This window comes from Palaemon carinicauda, unplaced genomic scaffold, assembly GCF_036898095.1.
Source record: "Palaemon carinicauda isolate YSFRI2023 unplaced genomic scaffold, ASM3689809v2 scaffold538, whole genome shotgun sequence".
Lineage (NCBI taxonomy): Eukaryota > Metazoa > Arthropoda > Malacostraca > Decapoda > Palaemonidae > Palaemon > Palaemon carinicauda.
Genome location: NW_027171803.1, coordinates 40,704 through 59,903, shown reverse-complemented (window position 1 = coordinate 59,903; position 19,200 = coordinate 40,704). Strand labels below are relative to the sequence as shown.

Here is a 19,200-nt window from a genome sequence, read left to right as displayed (position 1 = left end):
ATGTGAAAAATAAAAGAAAAATACAAAGACAAGTTTCATTTCAAAACCACACAAAAGGGATGTATTCAAAGAATATAAGTACTGATTCACAAGTTTATTTTATTTGAAGGTTTCTCACAGATACAGCATAGAAAATGGTGTTTAAGAGTTCAATGAGTTGTCAATTTTACCTCTTGAGTTGCCTTTAGCTATTTTGTAAATGAATTTTTGGAGATAGGTTTGCAGACCTTTTATAGTACCAGGAACGAGCGACCAGGGTCCCCCCTCACTGGTGTTGGTCTAGGGCTGGTTCCGGGTTCTTCCGATACCGCCCGGAAGAGAGGCGAGGCGATGAATTCCAGGTATACCCCGATCTGCTGCTGGAAGCACCAAGATTCCGACCATTTCTGAAAAAATTACATACTTGAACCATAGAAAATGGGAATTACCTATATGCCAATTGGGCTGGAATACTTATGCATAGAACATGGAAGTTATCAATACATATGTAAAAGAAACTTACAAAGTGAGAATCATATATGAAAATTAGCTGAAAAAGTTATACAGGCATATAATAAGATCCATAATTATTAGCCAAGTGAAACTAATAAATTACTTATTGCTAGACAAATCCTGATATGGGCACGAAATTTTAGTTCATTGTGCAATATAGGAATAAAATAACCAATAAATTCATAAATAAAAAACGTAGATTAAATTTATACTTGTTACAGAGTAAAGAAAGATAATTGTTTATGCTTTAAATAACGAAAAATGAATGTGATGCATAGAATGTGTAGAAAATTCCATGATTCATGTGAAAAAAAAAATTTATGGTGTGACTGAACGACGATGTGCAAAATATGGTTCTGGAAATAGTAATTGCCAATTAAAAATTCTATATGAATAACTACAGTCTATAATGGAAAAAGTAAGGTCTTGTATAGTATCACAAGTGAGATACAGTATATATGTATTCAAGTGGTTTAGTGTACAATGCACACTGGGGAAATACTGATATTTAGTAAAGCGTTGATATTATATTTAATCTAATTTTCAAACAAATATATTTGGGTCCCTATATCCTAAAAACAATGTAATGAAAGCAGTCTTTATCATTAACAACTAGAACCCTACTCTGAGAAGAAACAGAAGAACAGACCCCTTCTATTATCATTATTATTGTTATTGTTATTGTCATTACTTGCTAAGCAACAACCCTAGCAGGATGTTATAAGCCCAAGGGCTCCTGCACAGAAAATAGCCCAGTGACGAAAGGAAACAAGACAAAAATAAAATATATTAAGAACACTAACTTTAAAACAAATATCTCGTATAAACTATAAAAAAAAATCTAACATAACAAAAGGAAGAAAAATAAGAGTACTTATATTTAGGGTGAAATCGGTGGTAAATGTTTCGGAAGGATTTAAGAATATTATTATTGTTTTTATTTACTACAAAAATGGACGAAGTAATGTTGAAGTTGTCTGGAAATGAAACGAAGGAAGAACGCTAATTGGATGATGCTGTGAATAGAGAAAAATGGAGGAAAGGTGAATTAGAGTTTAATATATGTGTAGGAGATCAACCTCTGCAAACAGGTGATAGAAAAGGGAAATGTTGAATATTGGTCATTTGAGAAACTTGAGTTTGAAGGAACATCTGTTTCAAAGTAACTTTGGTCAGAATGGTTGCGATTGAAAAGGGAAAGGTTGAATGGTGGTCATGTGAGAAACTTGAGTCTGAAGGAACGTATGTTTTAAGAGTAACTTTGGTCAGAATGGTTGTGATTGAAAAGGGAAAGGTTGAATGTTGGTCATATGAGAAACTTGAGTCTGAAAGAACATCTGTTTCAAAGTCACTTTGGTCAGAATGGTTGTGATTGAAAAGGGAAAGGTTGAATGTTGGTCATGTGAGAAACTTGAGTCTGAAGGAACGTATGTTTTAAGAGTAACTTTGGTCAGAATGGTTGTAATTGAAAAGGGAAAGGTTGAATGTTGGTCATGTGAGAAACTTAGAGTCTGAAGGAACGTATGTTTTAAGAGTAACTTTGGTCAGAATGGTTGTAATTGAAAAGGGAAAGGTTGAATGTTGGTCATGTGAGAAACTTAGAGTCTGAAGGAACGTATGTTGTAAGAGTAACTTGGGTCAGAATGGTTGTGATTGAAAAGGGAAAGGTTGAATGGTGGTCATGTGAGAAACTTGAGTCTGAAGGAACGTATGTTTTAAGAGTATCTTTGGTCAGAACGGTTAAGTTCCTTGCAAGAAAGTGATTTAAAGAAGAGAACTAAATGAAGTCAGTTGCTTGATTGAAGAGAACAGGCAGAGATAGAACTCCCTTTGTGAATAAATACTTGATGAATGCGGTATGTAAAGGTGATAAGGATCAATCACTGGTGAGAGATGAATGCAGACATAGGGAAAATTGCAGAAGAATGTGAAGAATAAGTGTGTTATGATTCATGTGGAAGAATGGAATGACAGAAAAGTAAATAAAATAAGGAGTCAGATTCACCTGAGAGAGAGAGAGAGAGAGAGAGAGAGAGAGAGAGAGAGAGAGAGAGAGAGAGAGAGAGAGAGAGAGAGAGAGAGAGAGAGAGAGAGAGAGGTAGGTTATTAAACTAGGAAGACAATGAAAACATATTTTAAAGGAAATTCAAGTAGAGTTTAGAATGGAAAATGAAACAAGACTGAAAGGAATTTCTGGCATAGCATTACATAGGGGTTATTTATATACTTTGTCGTACTGTCTGTATTAAATTGATTTGTGCAAGGTTAATGAGTGAAAGTAGATAGTTCATTGAATAAAACTCGGTACTGTAATGTATAATGCTTATTTGACTCTAGTCCATGTAGCTCTAAGGAAATGTAAAGGAAATTTATTGTTTATAATAAACTAAAAGGAAAAGTACATGAATAACACTAATAGAGCATACGACGTAAGGGAAAGGACAACGTGCCAAGGCAACAGATAGATAGGCATTGAGAAACTAGACTTTAACAAGCTTGCTTCAGTATATCACCAGATATAGCAAGAATTAGTTGGGGGGAAAATGTTGGAGTCTATTAGTCATAGACTCTGGGTCACGTGCTGTTGAGGGAGGTCACAAGTTGATATTTGAAAGTGTATTGACTGATTTTAGGTTTTCTGCCATCCTGAGATAACAGTACCATATTATTATTATTATTTATTATTATTATTATTATTATTATTATTACTACTTGCTAAGCTACAACCATAGTTGGAAAAGCAGGATGCTATAAGCCCGAGGGCCCCAACAGGGAAAATAGCCCAGGGAGGAAAGGAAACAAGGAAAAATCAAATATTTTAAAAACAGTAACAACAGTAAAATAGATATTTCCTATATAAACTATAACAATTTAACAAAACAGTGGAAGAGAAATTAGATAGAATTGTGTGTCCGATTGTACCCTCAAGCAAGAGAACTCTAACCCAAGACCATGGAAGACCATAGTACAGAGGCTATGGTCCTACCCAAGACTAGAGAACAATGGTTTGATTTGAGTGTGTCCTTTTTCTAGAAGAGCTACTTACCATGGCTAAAAGGTTTAAATAAATGAAAGCAGACATCAAGACTATTTCAGATGAATTTGATAAAAAGACCATGTATAGGAGAACCAATAATTCATGTGAAAGGATGGAAGAGACAGAAATAAGTGTCAACCGTTTAGTATTTGGAAGTTCTTGTGTGAGACCAAGAATCTTCTGTCAGATTAAAGGAAACAGTGAAGGAGAAAGTGTAAAATATGATTGTGGAAATATAAGGAAATGGAAAAAAAAATGTTACTGAATTTGGAGTGCAATATAGAAAAGAGAGAAAAGTGTCAAGTAACATTATAGATGAATGTCAAGTTGATTCCAAAATGAAAGGAGATAATGTAAGGTCTTGTATAATATCACATGAGAGAGATACAGTATTTGTTAATTATGTGGTTTAGTGTACGATAGAGACCGAGGTAACACTGAAATTTAGTAGAGAGGTAGCATTAGTAATACGTCAATTTGCAAGAGCATAAAAAATATTTGTGTATGAGTTATATACCGTTTAATTAACAACGCTGGATAGAGTATATAGTGCTTGATAAAGGTCCCTATATTTTGAAAGTAATGCAAAAAAAGGCAGCCCTGATAATGAGTTAAGATACTTATTAAATTAGCATGTCGAGCAATTAGATGGACAGACTCCCTTATACATATTTAGAGTGAAGACAATGGTAGGTGTTTCGAAAGTATGAGAAAAATACTAGAAGTTTATCAAGAACTGGGTTAATTACCTTTTATCTCAAAAGAGTTCTCTTGCTTGAGGGTACACTCTGACACACTATTTAACTTCTTTTCCTCTTGTTTTGTTATTTTTTTATAGTTTATGTAGAAAATATTTATTTTAATGTTGTTACTGTTCTTGAAAGATTTTATTGTCCCTTGTTTCCTTTCCTCACTGAGCTATTTTCTCTTTTGGGCCCACAAGGGTTTATAGCATCCTGCTTTTCCAACTAGGGTTGTAGCTTAGCAATTAATAATAATAATAATAATAATAATAATAATAATAATAATAATAATAATAATAATAATAATAATAATAATAATAATATTGAGATGGGCTGTAAGTGTGAGATACTACACATGAAGAAAACGGTGATGTGAAGTACGCCTGGATGATAAAAAATGGATTTATTCCTATAAGCATTGCAAGAAAGAGATGGCAGAATTACTGCACTTGTAACAAATAGATTGTAAAATAGTTTCTTGATAGGTACTGGTGCAGAGATTTCCTGGGGCTACGATAGCTAGAGAATGTGTCAAGTGGTCAAAGAACTGGACAGACATATTTCACTTTAGGGAGAAAGGAAGTGGACATTGAACATAATGTGAATACACGTGAATAAATGAGAGTAAGTGTTTCAATGTCTAATGTTTGAAGTGGGAGAGAAAGTTCAGATAATAATTTACAAGGACTCGTTGAGTGTTGGTAAAGAAAAAATAAAGTCTGAAACACCATATATTGGGTCAAGTTCCTCTTACTTGAGGATACACTCGGGCACTATATTCTATCTAATTTCTCTTTCTCTTGTTTTGTTTTGTTAAAATTTTTATTGTTTATATTGGAAATATTTATTTTATTGTTGTTACTGTTCTTAAAGTATTTTATTTTTCCCTGTTTCCTCTCCTCACTGGGCTATTTTCCCTGTTGGGGCCCCTGGGCTTATCGCATCCTGCTTTTCCAACTAGGGTTGTAGGTTAGTAAATAATAATAATAATAATAATAATAATAATAATAATAATAATAGAATGTGATCTTGTAAACAAAACAGTGTAGGCAGTTAGGTAAAAGAAGAAACAGCCAATGAATAGAAGAACTCTCCTTGGGAATAAATACTTGATAATGGATGCAATCGATAAATGAAAGAAAAGCAGACCGCCATACAATTGCAGACGAGTTGAGAAATAAGAGGTCGAATGTTTCAGGATAATGATTGGAATGACAGACATAGTAACATTAAGAGTATTATATTTGAGCTTGTAGTGAGGGTAAGATTCGTCCATGCTGAGAGAGAGAGAGAGAGAGAGAGAGAGAGAGAGAGATATTCCTAGATATCGAGAGAGAGAGAGAGAAAGAGAGAGAGAGAGAGACTTCGTATGTAAATATGTAAACATACCAAGTACTTACTCTAGCCCCTAAAGCCTTATGTTTTCTAACTTCTGACTTCACTAAGATCAACAGCTATCCATAACAATTACCTCTGCCAACGAAGTCTGAAGGAGGTTATGTTTTCGTCCCTGTTTGTTTGTTTGTGAATGAACAACTTCCTGGCCACAATTTTACTCAGTTGTGAAACTTTCAGGGAATAATTCTTATGTTGAGACAGTGGAAGTGATTCAATTTTGAAAGTCCTATGTCAAAGGCTAAAGGTCCAGGTCAAAGGTAAAGGTCCAGGTCAAAGGTAAAGGTCCTGGTCAAAGGTCAAATCAAAAGTAAAGGTAAAATTCAAATGTAAAGGTTAAAGGTAAAGGTCAAAGGTCCAGGTCAAAGGTAAAGGTCCAGGTCAAAGGTAAATGTCAAGGTCAAAGGTCAAGGTTAAAGGTCAAAGGTCAAGGTTAAAGGTAAATGTCAAGGTTAAAGGTAAATGTCAAGGTTAAAGGTCAAAGGTCAATGGTAAAGGTAAAGATCAAAGGTAAAGGTCATGGTCAAAGGTAAAGGTCAAAGATCAAAGGACAAAGGTAAAGGTCAAAGATCAAAGGTCAAAGGTAAAGGTCAAAGATCAAATGTAAATGTCAAGGTCAAAGGTAAATGTCAAGGTCAAATGTAAATGTCAAGGTCAAAGGTCAAGGTAAAGTAAAAATCAAAGGTAAAGGTAAAAGTTCAGGTCAAAGGTAAAAGTTCAGGTCAAAGGTAAAAGTTCAGGTCAAAGGTAAAAGTTCAGGTCAAAGGTAAAAATAAAAGGTAAAGGTAATGGTTAAAGTCAAGGTAAAGGTAAAGAAATGAGCATCCGTGGCGGAGGTCTGCACTCTACTGAGCATCCCTCTATTTTACTCCTTTTTACCCTAACTGGTGACAGTGTTTAGAAAATTGACTTGGGTTTAAACTCACCTTCAACTCTAAGAGTTTCAAAATCCATTCTTGATTTCGACCCAAGTTCAACTTCAGCCATTTTTCCAGTTATTCAATTTCCTCCAGTTGAAAGTAACTCAATTTAAATGTCTTTTTTCGCCCTTGTAGTTTGCGTGGAAACAGCTATACACATCTGGAAGAGAAAATTAAACTATTTTAAATCTGAAATTTTAAACTGAATGTTCTTTAAAAAGCTATCGACATATGAAAATATTAAATTTCACTTATTTTTAAATCTGAAAAATGGAAAAACTAAATGCCTATCTCACTAAAGAAAGCATTAATGTTATAATATTTTATCTCTACACAACACGACATCTCATAATCTTCTTAAGGAATTAACAAACTGCCTAATTATAAGTTAATTACTCAAGCATAGTACAGACATTTCTTAAACATTTTAGTTTACTTTGAAAACCTTTAAATTACTTTTACCATTTTCTAATTTACCATTTTTATACTTGATAAAATTGTTTTAGTAGCCTAATAAACTATGCATGTTTATTTCCGTTTTGGAGAGTTAAAGGCAAAACATTGAATAGGAATTAAATTACTTTAGTCAACAGTTTTTGGTTAATTTGATGAAGAAAAATATCACAGTTTACAATCCAGAAAAAAAGGCAACAGCAAGAAAATATAACCAAAGAAAATGCACAAAAACAATTTTAAACACACTTCACTTCAACCGTTGAGTAAATTCTAAATTGGCAAAAAGTTGAGAGAGAATTTCATTAAAGTCTCTCTCTCTCTCTCTCTCTCTCTCTCTCTCTCTCTCTCTCTCTCTCAAATATGAACCAAATTTCTAGTCTCCGTGAGAATGATGTCCAAACTTATGGCTGATTTACGTGATTGGACATTTCGTTTGACCGTGACCTTGACCTTCGGCATGGATCTTCCAATTTTTTATAATTTCCAGCTTTTTAAATAACAGTTAATCCCTACACATTTCATTACTCTACTATTAGAATTGTGGCCAGGAAGCTGTTCACAAACACACACAAACGGGCAAAAATATAACTTTGCTGGTGGAGGTAAATTTCTTCTTCCAAATAAAATTAAGGACAGGAATTTTGAGGGAAAAAAAAATAAGATACTTTACAGGATATAGTTATGTAGCAATAGGGTTCTCATAACATCCGGGATAGGTAGCATGTGATCCGCTAGAGCTGTCAAAGGTATGGACATCTTGAAAAAAAGATTGCAAGATCAAGACTGATGATAAAAAGTACAGGGAAATGTTCAGGAAATCACCCCACTAAGGAATGGATTTCACAATAAACTGTACTCGGTGGAACAAAGTGGATAATTATATAGTGAATTCAAGAAATTGCAAAGGTTACTAGATAGTGCCTATATAAATATTCAATTTGTTATAAAATATTTAAAATTCGAAAACTAATAAATGAGAAATATTTAACAAGAAACTGAAGACTTCTTGTTCTTTAAACGCTTCTATAATGTGAATTTGACAAATACCAGTTATGCAGTGTGATATGCAAAATACCTAAGAATACATACGATAAACTTATTTCGTAGGTCCTGTAGCGAGTAGGGCTCCCCCATTTAATAGGACCAGGAAAGCAGTCCTTAAAGGAAAGTAAAATACTGCATTCTACTGGGGTTACTGGAGAGATTTTAAAGGCTTTTATTAGTAGTGCAAATAGGCAGGAATTATTACCACCGCCAACGAAGTTTGAGGGAGGTTATGTTTTACTCCCTGGCCACAACTTTAATCGTAGATTAATTTAACTTACAGGGACTTACAGTTGTGTAAATAGCTGGAAAGGATTAAATTTTGGAAGCTCATGGTCAAAGGTCAAGGTCACGGTCCAGCGAAATGTCAAATTCTCTTAATCAGCCATAAGTTGGGACATCGTTGTCACAGAGTTTTCAAACTTGGTTCATATTTGAGTGTATGGAAATCCACGCCAATTAACACCTATGAATGTCAAAATCAAGGTCAAGATTAAGCAAAAGGTCGAGAAATATGCTTCTGCGTTGGAGAACTGCGTTCTACTGAGTGCCCTTCTAATTGTTTTTATATTAGTCTTGCCCATAATGCTCGCCCTTGGGAACAGGATGGGAACGTATTTTAGAAATGTGGCTCAAATGGCCAGCCATGGGGCAACTGGTGGAGACATTAATTTGGTCCACTTCAGTCCACTAATGAGTGGGAATATTAACTACTTTCTGAATTAACAAAAGAAACCTTTTTATCCACCTAATTACATTTTAAACATATCTACCTGGAATTATATATATGCATAATCTGAAATATCAATAATAGTTGAGTTATACAAAACAACACTATGATACAAGTAAGGTTCTTGCAAACTATTTAAATACTTTAAATTTCCCTTTTGCAATATTTTGATTAACATGAAAAGTACCCTAATTTGTTGAGTGATACACTTATATAGCACATTCATTCTCCATTTACTCTCTATTTCTCTGTTACTAACAATACTGTAGTTTTAAATTCTGTCGAAAACCATTAAAATTTGACAAGCCATACAACTCTTCAATACAATTTTCTAATAATGTTTGAATACTGAAGTTAACTCTTCAAGTAATGTATAGAAGGTAAGATGTTTTCACTGACAAATCCATCTCTAATGACCATTGCAGTAAGCAGCCACACCTACACCGAGAGGTCAGAGGTCAGAGGTCTTAAACTAAGCCCCTCCCCCTTACACACAGTACAGTTGCTACACCATCTGTGCTAAGGTCAGAAACAAATCAGATATCAAGTCTTAAGGAAATTCATTGTAAAATAGAGGGGCATTCAGTAGAGCGCAGACCTCCGCCATGACAGCTTATTCCTCGACCTTTTGCTCAACCTTGACCTTGACTTTTGACTTTAACATGTATTAATTGGTGTGAATTTTCATAAACTCAAATATGAACCAAGTTTGAAGTCCCTGTGACAACGATGTCCAAACTTATGGTTGATTACGTAAATTGGACGTTTCGCTTGACCATGACCTTGACCTTTGGCATTGACCTTCCAAAATTGAATAATTTCCAGCTTTTTACATAACAGTTAATCACATTAAGTTTCATTACGATTAAAATTGTGGCCAGGAAGCTTTTCACATATAAACACACACAAACACAAAAACAGGGGGTAAGACGTAACCTCCTTCCAACTTAGTTGGCACAGGTAATTACTATAAATCCCCTGCCAGTAATAGATGATAATGCTATTAAATAGAGATGAAACAAAGCATAAATGATAACAGTTTTAAATCCATCAATTTGAGATTTATTCTTCGGGAGTTAAATCATTGCAGCCAGGAAAGTGGGGTCTTGCCGGATTCTACGTTATGATCATTATGAAAAAAATATCTTGCTGGTAATTCATTTACTGTTGCTGCTCTGTATTTAAAACAACACTTGATTTAACCAAATTACATTAAACATAAATGGAATTCCATAAATTTTTAATTTACCACTGTTTGTGCCCACTGTTTCAAGTTCTCCACTAAGACACTAACTTATTAAGTCTTCCTGATTTTGGAGATCGTAATATGTGTAATATATTAGCTTCTAAGAGAGGCCCTTTGCTATAGCCATTACCAATTCCATAATGCCTCTCTGGCCAGATATCGTCCACGATTAAAATACTTAAAATACACACATAGTGGCTTAGTTAAAAAAAAATTATAAATACATCTTTAAGACTGCCGTTTTTCAATACCACCAGATGACCAAACCAATTCCAGGGACATCTGAAGTCGAAATATTAACTTATGATAAAATTCGACACTGGGTTGATTATCAAATCACAGTGAATCAAATTTCAAAACCAAATGAACTTTACCTTTATATTAAGTTTGGCTAATGAGAAATGCCAAGGGGTCGTCGCTTCTCTCTCCTTCCAAAACTAAACAGAAATAACTTTGGACAACCGCTAACCGATTGTCCATCTTGTATTGACCTATACTGGACAAGTCCACTCGTTATTTTCAGCCAAGTAGTGATATAATGGTGTCATGATTACGTCACTACAGAAGTGAGGAAAACTGAGACTGATAAGTCCTGTTTTATTTCCAGAATTGACTATTGAAACTCGCTCTGTTACGATCTTAAATGATAACTTAAGATATTACAAAACATAATAAACAGAGCAGCAAGATTATTATTATTATTATTATTATTATTATTATTATTATTATTATTATTATTATTATTATTATTAATCTAAGCTACAACTCTAGTTGGAAAAGCATGATGCTATGAGCCCAAGGGCTCCAACAGGGAAAAATAGCCCAGTGAGGAAAGGAAATAAGAAAATAAACAATTGATAAAAAAGGTGTCCCACCTCTAGAAAAAATCACTCCTATATCAATTGAATTAAACTGGTTGCCTATTTAAGCTAGAATAGTGTCTTCGTACAATGACTCAAGTTATCAGAACCGGACGTACAAAATATCTAAGAGAATTACTACATATTGTACATCCAACAAATCGTCTTGACACGAGAATAGTTACAGATGGTTTCAAGATAATGAAACCAGGATACATGTCAATTTCCTTTGGTCGCTGCAACTTCACCATCTTTGTGAGCTAAGGATGGGGCGTTTGGGGGAGTCTTTAGTTCGATCTGAGTCATCAGCAGCCATTGCCTGGCCCTTCTTGGTCCTAGCTTGGCTGGAGAGGGGGGTTACATATGGTCATTCTCAAGGGCATTGTCTACTCGATAGGGCAATGTCACTGTCCCTTGCCTCTGCCATTCATGAGTAGCCTTTAAACCTTTAAACATTGAAGACGTGTAGATTCTCAGTCTTCCTACCTTGAGCAAAACTGCAGGTAACAACCTTTGCTTGGCAAACCGCAAACACAGACGAGGAACTAATAATACTTATAATAAGATTTATGCCATAACTAATGAGGTGGTTACAGTTGTTTGTCGACTGCACTAAGAACAATTTAACTAATATAATTATTTAGAGGAGAGAGAGAGAGAGAGAGAGAGAGAGAGAGAGAGAGAGAGAGAGAGAGAGAGAGAGAGAGAGAGGAGAGGGGGGGGGCAACAAGGCCTCAATAATTTTATCATGCAATTAAATATACGTGGACCAATCCTCTCTCTTTCTCTCTCTCTCTCTCTCTCTCTCTCTCTCTCTCTCTCTCTCTCTCTCTCTCTCTCTCTCTCTCTCCTCTCTCTCTATATGATCAATAGCCTCTAAACGAATGGGATATTAACTACCAAATCAATCAACCAATATAGCAGGGAACTGTATTGAAAAAAAATTATATTTTGGAAAAATTAAACTCTGAAATAAATCACCAGTTGGATTGAAGGATTTCGACTGGAAGAGATTTAAATCCACATGACTGAAGGATTACTAGAATACCTACAAGGGGGTCACCATAGCATATTCTTAGAAAATAGTACTTTTGAGAAAAGTAGTCATGATAAGGTCACTTCTCTTTGTTGAAAGGTAACAGAATACGAGAGAGAGAGAGAGAGAGAGAGAGAGAGAGAGAGAGAGAGAGAGAGAGAGAGAGAGAGAGAGAGAGAGAGAGAGAGAGAGAGAAATCTGTTAAGTAGAAATTCCAGGCCCATCACTGCTCTACACTGAGGGCCACGTTCACAAGCAAAGCAGAGAAACTATGAACGGTCACGTTCATTCGAATCCTATTAGACCAAACACGATTAATCCTAAGGTCACAAAGATGCCGATAATTGATAACATGGTCCACACCAGGCTCCTAGAAGTCTGGTTCTCATCAAAACCTTAGCTTACTTAACCTGCACACACAGCGTTAAGACAATTGAACTCACTTGACTGAAGATACAGCTCATTATATTTCCCTAATTTATTTGAGGACAATTTGTCCTTAAGCTATTAAAGGCAAAAATAGATTATCATTGATGTAAATGTTAAGAAATGACTCAACTGAGGTAAGAATTTAATAATATTATTCCTAATTAACCTTTTGGTGCTGATCATTGTTACTTCTCTCCACCCAAACACAAACCAGTTTGAATTTATTAATAAATTCTTGCTAACCTAAAGCGATTCTGCAACCAACATAGGAGAAATTATAGTAAATATCTCAATTAAAACAAAATGGTAATAAATTCAAAATCTAAAAGCATAAAAAGTTCACCTATTGACCAAATTAAAACTGTAAGCTCTTTACAGTAACCAAACTGAAGTACAAAAATATACATTATCATAAACGAGACGATTTATGTTATATGAAATGCTACGATTATTCAAAGATGAGCAACACATCTCAAGATATTATTCGATATAGACACTTACTTTGGAATTTTCTTCCTTAACCATAATTTCAAATAAAGAGTAACACTACTGCAGGGTGTCACAATTACCTACATTCTATAGCTGTGGAAGCAATACTTATAAAAACCCCTTTTGATTAGTTTTGCACCACATTGCCAAATGTGAAAATTCAATTCATCTAGTATCCCAGTATCTGTGCACTATTAAATTTGTACTTAGTTGGATTACTACAACAACAACAACAACAACAACAACAACACACTTGATCTTTACGAAGAGCAAATATGCTGAAAACCACTTTTTGCCTCACTGGTTGAAAAACCAGTAATTGTTTAGTCATTAACTATTATTATTATTATTATTATTATTATTATTATTATTATTATTATTATTATTATTATTATTATTATCATCACCACTTGCTAAGCTACAACCCTAGTTGGAAAAGCAGGATGCTATAAACCCAGTGGACCCAACCGGGAAAACAGCCCAGTGAGGAGAGGAAACAAGGAAAAATAAATTATTTCAAGAACAGTAACATCATCTAAATAAATATTTCCTACATAAACTATAAAAACTTTAACAAAACAAGAGAAAGAGAAACCAGATATTAAAGTGTCCCCGATTGTACCCTCAAGCAAGAGAACTCTAACTCTAAGCAACTGAGTAAGCCATACCACTAGTAAACTATAAGAAAAATGATTGATAATAGCTTCATACAAAATAAGGCGTATCAGTAAATGCTTTTCCAAGAACACTTTGTCATGAATATCAGAATTACACAAGAAATTCCTCCCAAGTTACCAACACATAAAAACCAATAGTAAATATCTACAAGTAGATAAATACTAAATTAAATATTACCTCAGTTTCAAAACTAAAGCATTTGCCAATAAACAATTGTGTTGTGCAATATACTAAATACCTTAAAATGTACACGAATCACTGATAATGAAGAATGGTGTGATATCAAGAACATATATCAGAAAAACAAAGCCCTTTAAGTAAAGCTCATGTATAGGCCCCACTACATGAGAAGCCATTTATAGTCGCTGGATAAACAGATTCTCACTACACTCAAAACTAACAAATATTACTCATACATAAGATATATTAATATTTATATTTAAGAAAAGTCACGATTATTGCCCGATTAGCAACTCATGCAAGTGCCTATGTCACCTAGAAACGCGAGTATGATTTCACAAAGACGTACTTTTGAGTTTGGTTTGTAAAATATTGTCCTTTGAAATATGATGTCACAACCAATACTCACCCATTTTGAGTAGTTCTTGACCACAATTTCGAATGTTAGATTAAAATTACAATTGCTGTAGCATCTTCACTAATTTTATAATGGTGAAAAAACAGAAACACTGATCCTTTCTAACCAGCCTTAAAGTTAAAAGCAAAATGATACTGTAGCCAGCAATTTCCCTTCATTATTAATTCATGCAAAATAAATTCAACTTTTTACCTTGATGCTAGACGAAGACTTAGTATTTAATTACTAAATAAGGCTTTCCATTCTCAGATGAATAACTGATTTCTTAAATATTCACTGACAACGAGTAGGAGAGTACCTGTAACGAAGAACAAATATGCAGAAAACCAGTTCTGTCTGGTTGGTTTAAAAATCGGCAAGGAACCCCACCCCCTTACAGTAAGAGTTAATTGGTCATTAACTAATGAGGTAATTATAAGTCTGCTAATGGAATATGAAAAAAAGACACGAATTGCATATAAGATAAATCGTTTCTATAAAGGTTTTCCCAAGAATATTTTCTAAAAATCTAAACAAAAAGCCGTGTTCCTACTTGGGCTTTTATTACGGTAATTTCCTGCTTTAATTTATACTTAATTTGAATGCATTAAAAGAATTAAAAGTGTAGGCAGAGAGAGAGAGAGAGAGAGAGAGAGAGAGAGAGAGAGAGAGAGAGAGAGAGAGAGGGAGAGAGAGAGAGAGTTATGTGGAAGCTTCCAGTGCTTAAGAATTAAAAGTGTGGGCAGGGCAAGAGAGAGAGAGAGAGAGAGAGAGAGAGAGAGAGAGAGAGAGAGAGAGAGAGAGAGAGAGAGAGAGAGAGAGAGGGGGGGGGTTAATGCAACCTTAACAAACCCATCATCCACTCGTATTTAACAACTACATTCTTCAGCCAAACCTAGTCACATTCCCTACCCAGAAGACCCAAGATTGCATGCAAGATAAAAATGAAAAGATTCGAATTAACATGTGAATATTCACTGTCTCCTTTCTCTAATAATTTAATTGAAACAATTTTTTTTCTTAATAAACAGCAACATAACAATAAACTTTCATAACACCTGTTTCGTATCTCGTATTTTTTTTCCATGATTGCTTGGTCCCTTATCCTCAAGCTACCAGCGCTGCTGTAAGTTAGACATGCTAAATTGCAAGTTCAGGAAAATCAACAAAATAACTGAACTTATTCCCAGCATCATTGACTGAAAACGTCGAGTCATTGGATTCTCTTTCGAAAAAGATTGAATCCTTTGATGAAGGTTCAACACTTCTTCTAATTTCTACGTCCTCCCGAAAACATATACAATTAACAACTTACTTTTCCCTATCCTGTGAATAATACAATTCATTAATACTGTATCTCCTCCCAATTCACGATTTCCCAGAGCTTTCAAAAGCAAAAGGTACAACTAAAGTAAAAAGTTCCACCCACTGTAGTGATTTCTCTATGCTTTATAATACCTCACATATATCAACTCTGATCTTACGTCACTTAGGATTTGAATCAATAAACAGTGTTACTACAAATGAACTCTCTTTAACAAAGATATGAAGCAAATTATATTTCCCTGATATATTTCAAGAGCCTGCCCAAACCCTCTCCATCTACCCCTCATCATAATCTCCCCAAGAGAGATTAGTTGACCAAACGTTCAGCTGGGCTCCACAAGGTACTAGAAAGAGTTGGAAGACCCAGGCCTACATGGGTTAAAAGGTTGCTCATGAATGGCAGGGGCAAGGGACAGGGACTTAGCCATATCGTGCAGGACAATGCCCTAGAGAATGACCATATAAACATAGGATCAGCACCCAAGCACTCCCAAGCTGGGACCAAGGAGGGCCCGGCAATGGCTGCTGATGACTCAGCAGATAGACTTATAGGCTCCCTCAAACCCCCATCCTTAGCTCACAAGAATGGTGAGGTTGCAGCGACCAGAGAAAGTATATATTTTGAGTGGGACTTGAATCCCAGAATAGCGTTCACCAGTCAGGGATGTGAAGTAGGAGATGATGAATGGAGAAGTATTGAAATAAAAGCTCAAAATAAGAGACGACTGACGAAATCTAACTGAGGCCTTTTGCGTCAATAGATGTAGGAGGAGATGGTGAGGATGGTGTATTTGAAGACATTTAGCGTTTATGATATGAAAAAGCAAAAATCGAGATTTAACAAGAAATTTAGAGAAAAAAACTCTCCTTGTTTACTTTCAATTCGATGTTAATGGAACAATTACTCAACTGGGGTATGGATTTTGTTATCTAAGAACAGGAATTCCAATTATCGATCATGGTGTGGCCTCAATTTTACCTGGTGTAGTCTAATGTCCACCCAATACCCAGGTGAAAACCCATCTGAATTTATCAATAAACTCTGGCTAACCTACTACGAATCTGCAACCAACATGTGAAAAATAATAAATATCACAATGAATATAAAACGGGAATATATATAAAAGCTAAAATTGTACCTCAGTTTCAAAACCAAAACGAAAAGTATTGAAAATTCACTTATTGGCCGAAAACAAGGGGTCATTTACAATCATCAGTACGGGCTAGACCACACTCTGAACCACAAACAAAAGGATTATTATAAACAAAGGCAATTTGTGAATTCTAGATAAAACTACGATTATTGCAAGATGAGAAACACATCTGAGATCGCCAACATAACCTATGAACACATATGTGATTCAACATAGACACATACTATAGAATTCTACAATTGTGGAACCAATACTTGTTCAGTGGCCACTTTCCTCTTGGTAAGGGTAGAAGAGAAACTTTAGCTATGGTAAGCAGCTCTTCTAGGAGAAGGACACTCCAAAATCAAACCATTGTTCTCTAGTCTTGGGTAGTGCCATAGCCTCTGTACCATGGTCTTCCGCTGTCTTGGGTTAGAGTTCTCTTGCTTGAGGGTACACTCGGGCACACTATTCTATCTAGTTTCTTTTCCTCTTGTTTTGTTAAAATTTTCATAGGAAATATTTATATTGATGTTACTATACTTACAATATTTTACTTTTCTTTATTTCCTTTCCTCACTGGGCTATTTTCCCTGTTGGGACCCCTAGGCTTATAGCATCCTGCTATTCCAACTAGGGTCGTAGATTAGCATTTAATAATAATAATAATAATAATAATAATAATAACAATAATAATAATAATGATAACACTTTTCGATTAATTTACGTACCCCAGTATCTGTGCACTGCCAAATGTGTACTTCAAGTTAGATTAACATTTATAACTGTTATAACATCTAAAAAAAAAGTCTTTGAGGGTTAAAACTCAACAGAAGCACTTGTCCATTATGACCACCTTGAGCCAGGTCAAATATTTTGGCTGTTGGTTATTCTACATCAGTTAAAACAACATATTTCTTTACACAGAAAATAACTTGATACTAAACGTAGTCTTAGTATTAATTAGTAAATAAGGCTTACCATTTCCAGATTAAAAACATTTTGTGGAAATTCACTGACAACGAGTAGGTCCGTCCTCTTAAACGAAGAACAGATATACAGAAAACCAGTTCTGTCTGGTTGGTCGAAAAATAGGCAAAGGAACCACACCCCCCTTACAGTAAGAGTTAATTGCTCATTGACTAATGAGGTAATTATAAGTCCGCTAATGGAATGAGAAAAAGACACGAATTGCATACAAAATAAATCGTTTATCAAGGTTAATCTTTTCTGTAAAGGTTTTCCCAAGAATATATCCTTAAAACTTAAATAAAAAGCTGTGTTCCTACTTGGGCTTTTATCACGGTCATTTCCTGCTTTAATTTATACATAATTTTTTCTACACTAACAACTTCAATTATAGGTGATTACAGTGTACCTACCCAGAACTCAAACTACACAGCTATAGTTATACAGACTCCTATTATTAATTGAACAGTTAAAGCCACATCTAGAAACAATTTCATTTAATAACCTTTCAATAATCAAGGGAATGACCACCACAAGCTAAAAAGGCCATTTCGAGAAATATCTTTTCATAAAAATTCTTCGCCATTAAAAGACCCTTACAGAAATTCTATGGTTTGCTATCAATCATGGTAACCTACAACACCTATAATATATTCGAATCTACAGTATTTTGAGTGATAAAACAACATTTAGGACACAATAGAACAAAAAATCTTGTAAAATTTGTCCCTCCTTACCCACTAAATCCTTCATTGTTCACAGAATCACAAGTTCAAAGACAAGACACACTTCCTTCTTCCTGTCCCAGTGTCTGGGACAGAAATGAACCTTCTTCTACTGTCTAAACTGTCAGAAACATCCCTAGTCCCTAAAAGTTCCCTAGACCAGAAGTAATTTTCTCCAGGTAGTCCCCGATAAATATTGGAACCTGTAGCTCACTAAATACTGTACTATGTACTCCTGTATCTTCTACGATTATAATACATTCTGTATTTACTTCTAATTATGGTATTTGTGAAACCAACAACAGCAAAATTCAGTTTTTAATAATCAATTTGTGTTCTGATTTCAGTTTGTGCTCTGAAAGATATATTAATCAAATAATAATTTTAATTGATATTATTGAAGACTGAATTATTCATGAGTATTTAGGTAGTGTTTTACAGTTACCAAATGTATAAGAATTCCCAAACTAGATGTCCCCTAAAACCTCTAGAAATTCCAAGATTTGGGGACAATTTCTCAACAAGTTGTCCCCCTGGTTAAAGAATTGCTTTATCCAATCAAAGACCTCCACCATAGCCTGCGTTCTATATAGCCTTTTCATTAGCTAAAATTAAGGTATACTGCTTAGAATATATCCAAAAAAATCTTCAAATAGATTAATTTAATTACTATAGGAGTTCATTAAGATATTAGTATGAATATAATCTAATATTTAATGGATATACACGAGGGAAATGTATAAGCAAGTTACCCCTAAAACAGTGGGGCTAAAGAAGAAAACGATACAGCTTTTTATTTAGAGAAAACGTAATTTAATTATTTAAAGGTAACTAAAGTATATTTACCTAGTGAAAAATTAATTTTCTTTTCTCGTTATAATGTCATCTTAGCAAATTTATGAGTTAATGCCTTTA

At 34.5% G+C, this 19,200-nt stretch overlaps 1 long non-coding RNA gene across 1 annotated transcript; it reads right to left on the bottom strand.

The window, feature by feature from the left end:
- Window positions 1–231: 231 nt before the first annotated feature.
- Window positions 232–18,448, bottom strand: LOC137637109 (uncharacterized). Its single transcript, XR_011043393.1, has 3 exons — window positions 18,298–18,448; window positions 6,594–6,747; window positions 232–386 (listed from the first exon to the last, which is right to left on the bottom strand). It is a non-coding gene; the product is annotated as an uncharacterized lncRNA (long non-coding RNA).
- Window positions 18,449–19,200: the final 752 nt, after the last annotated feature.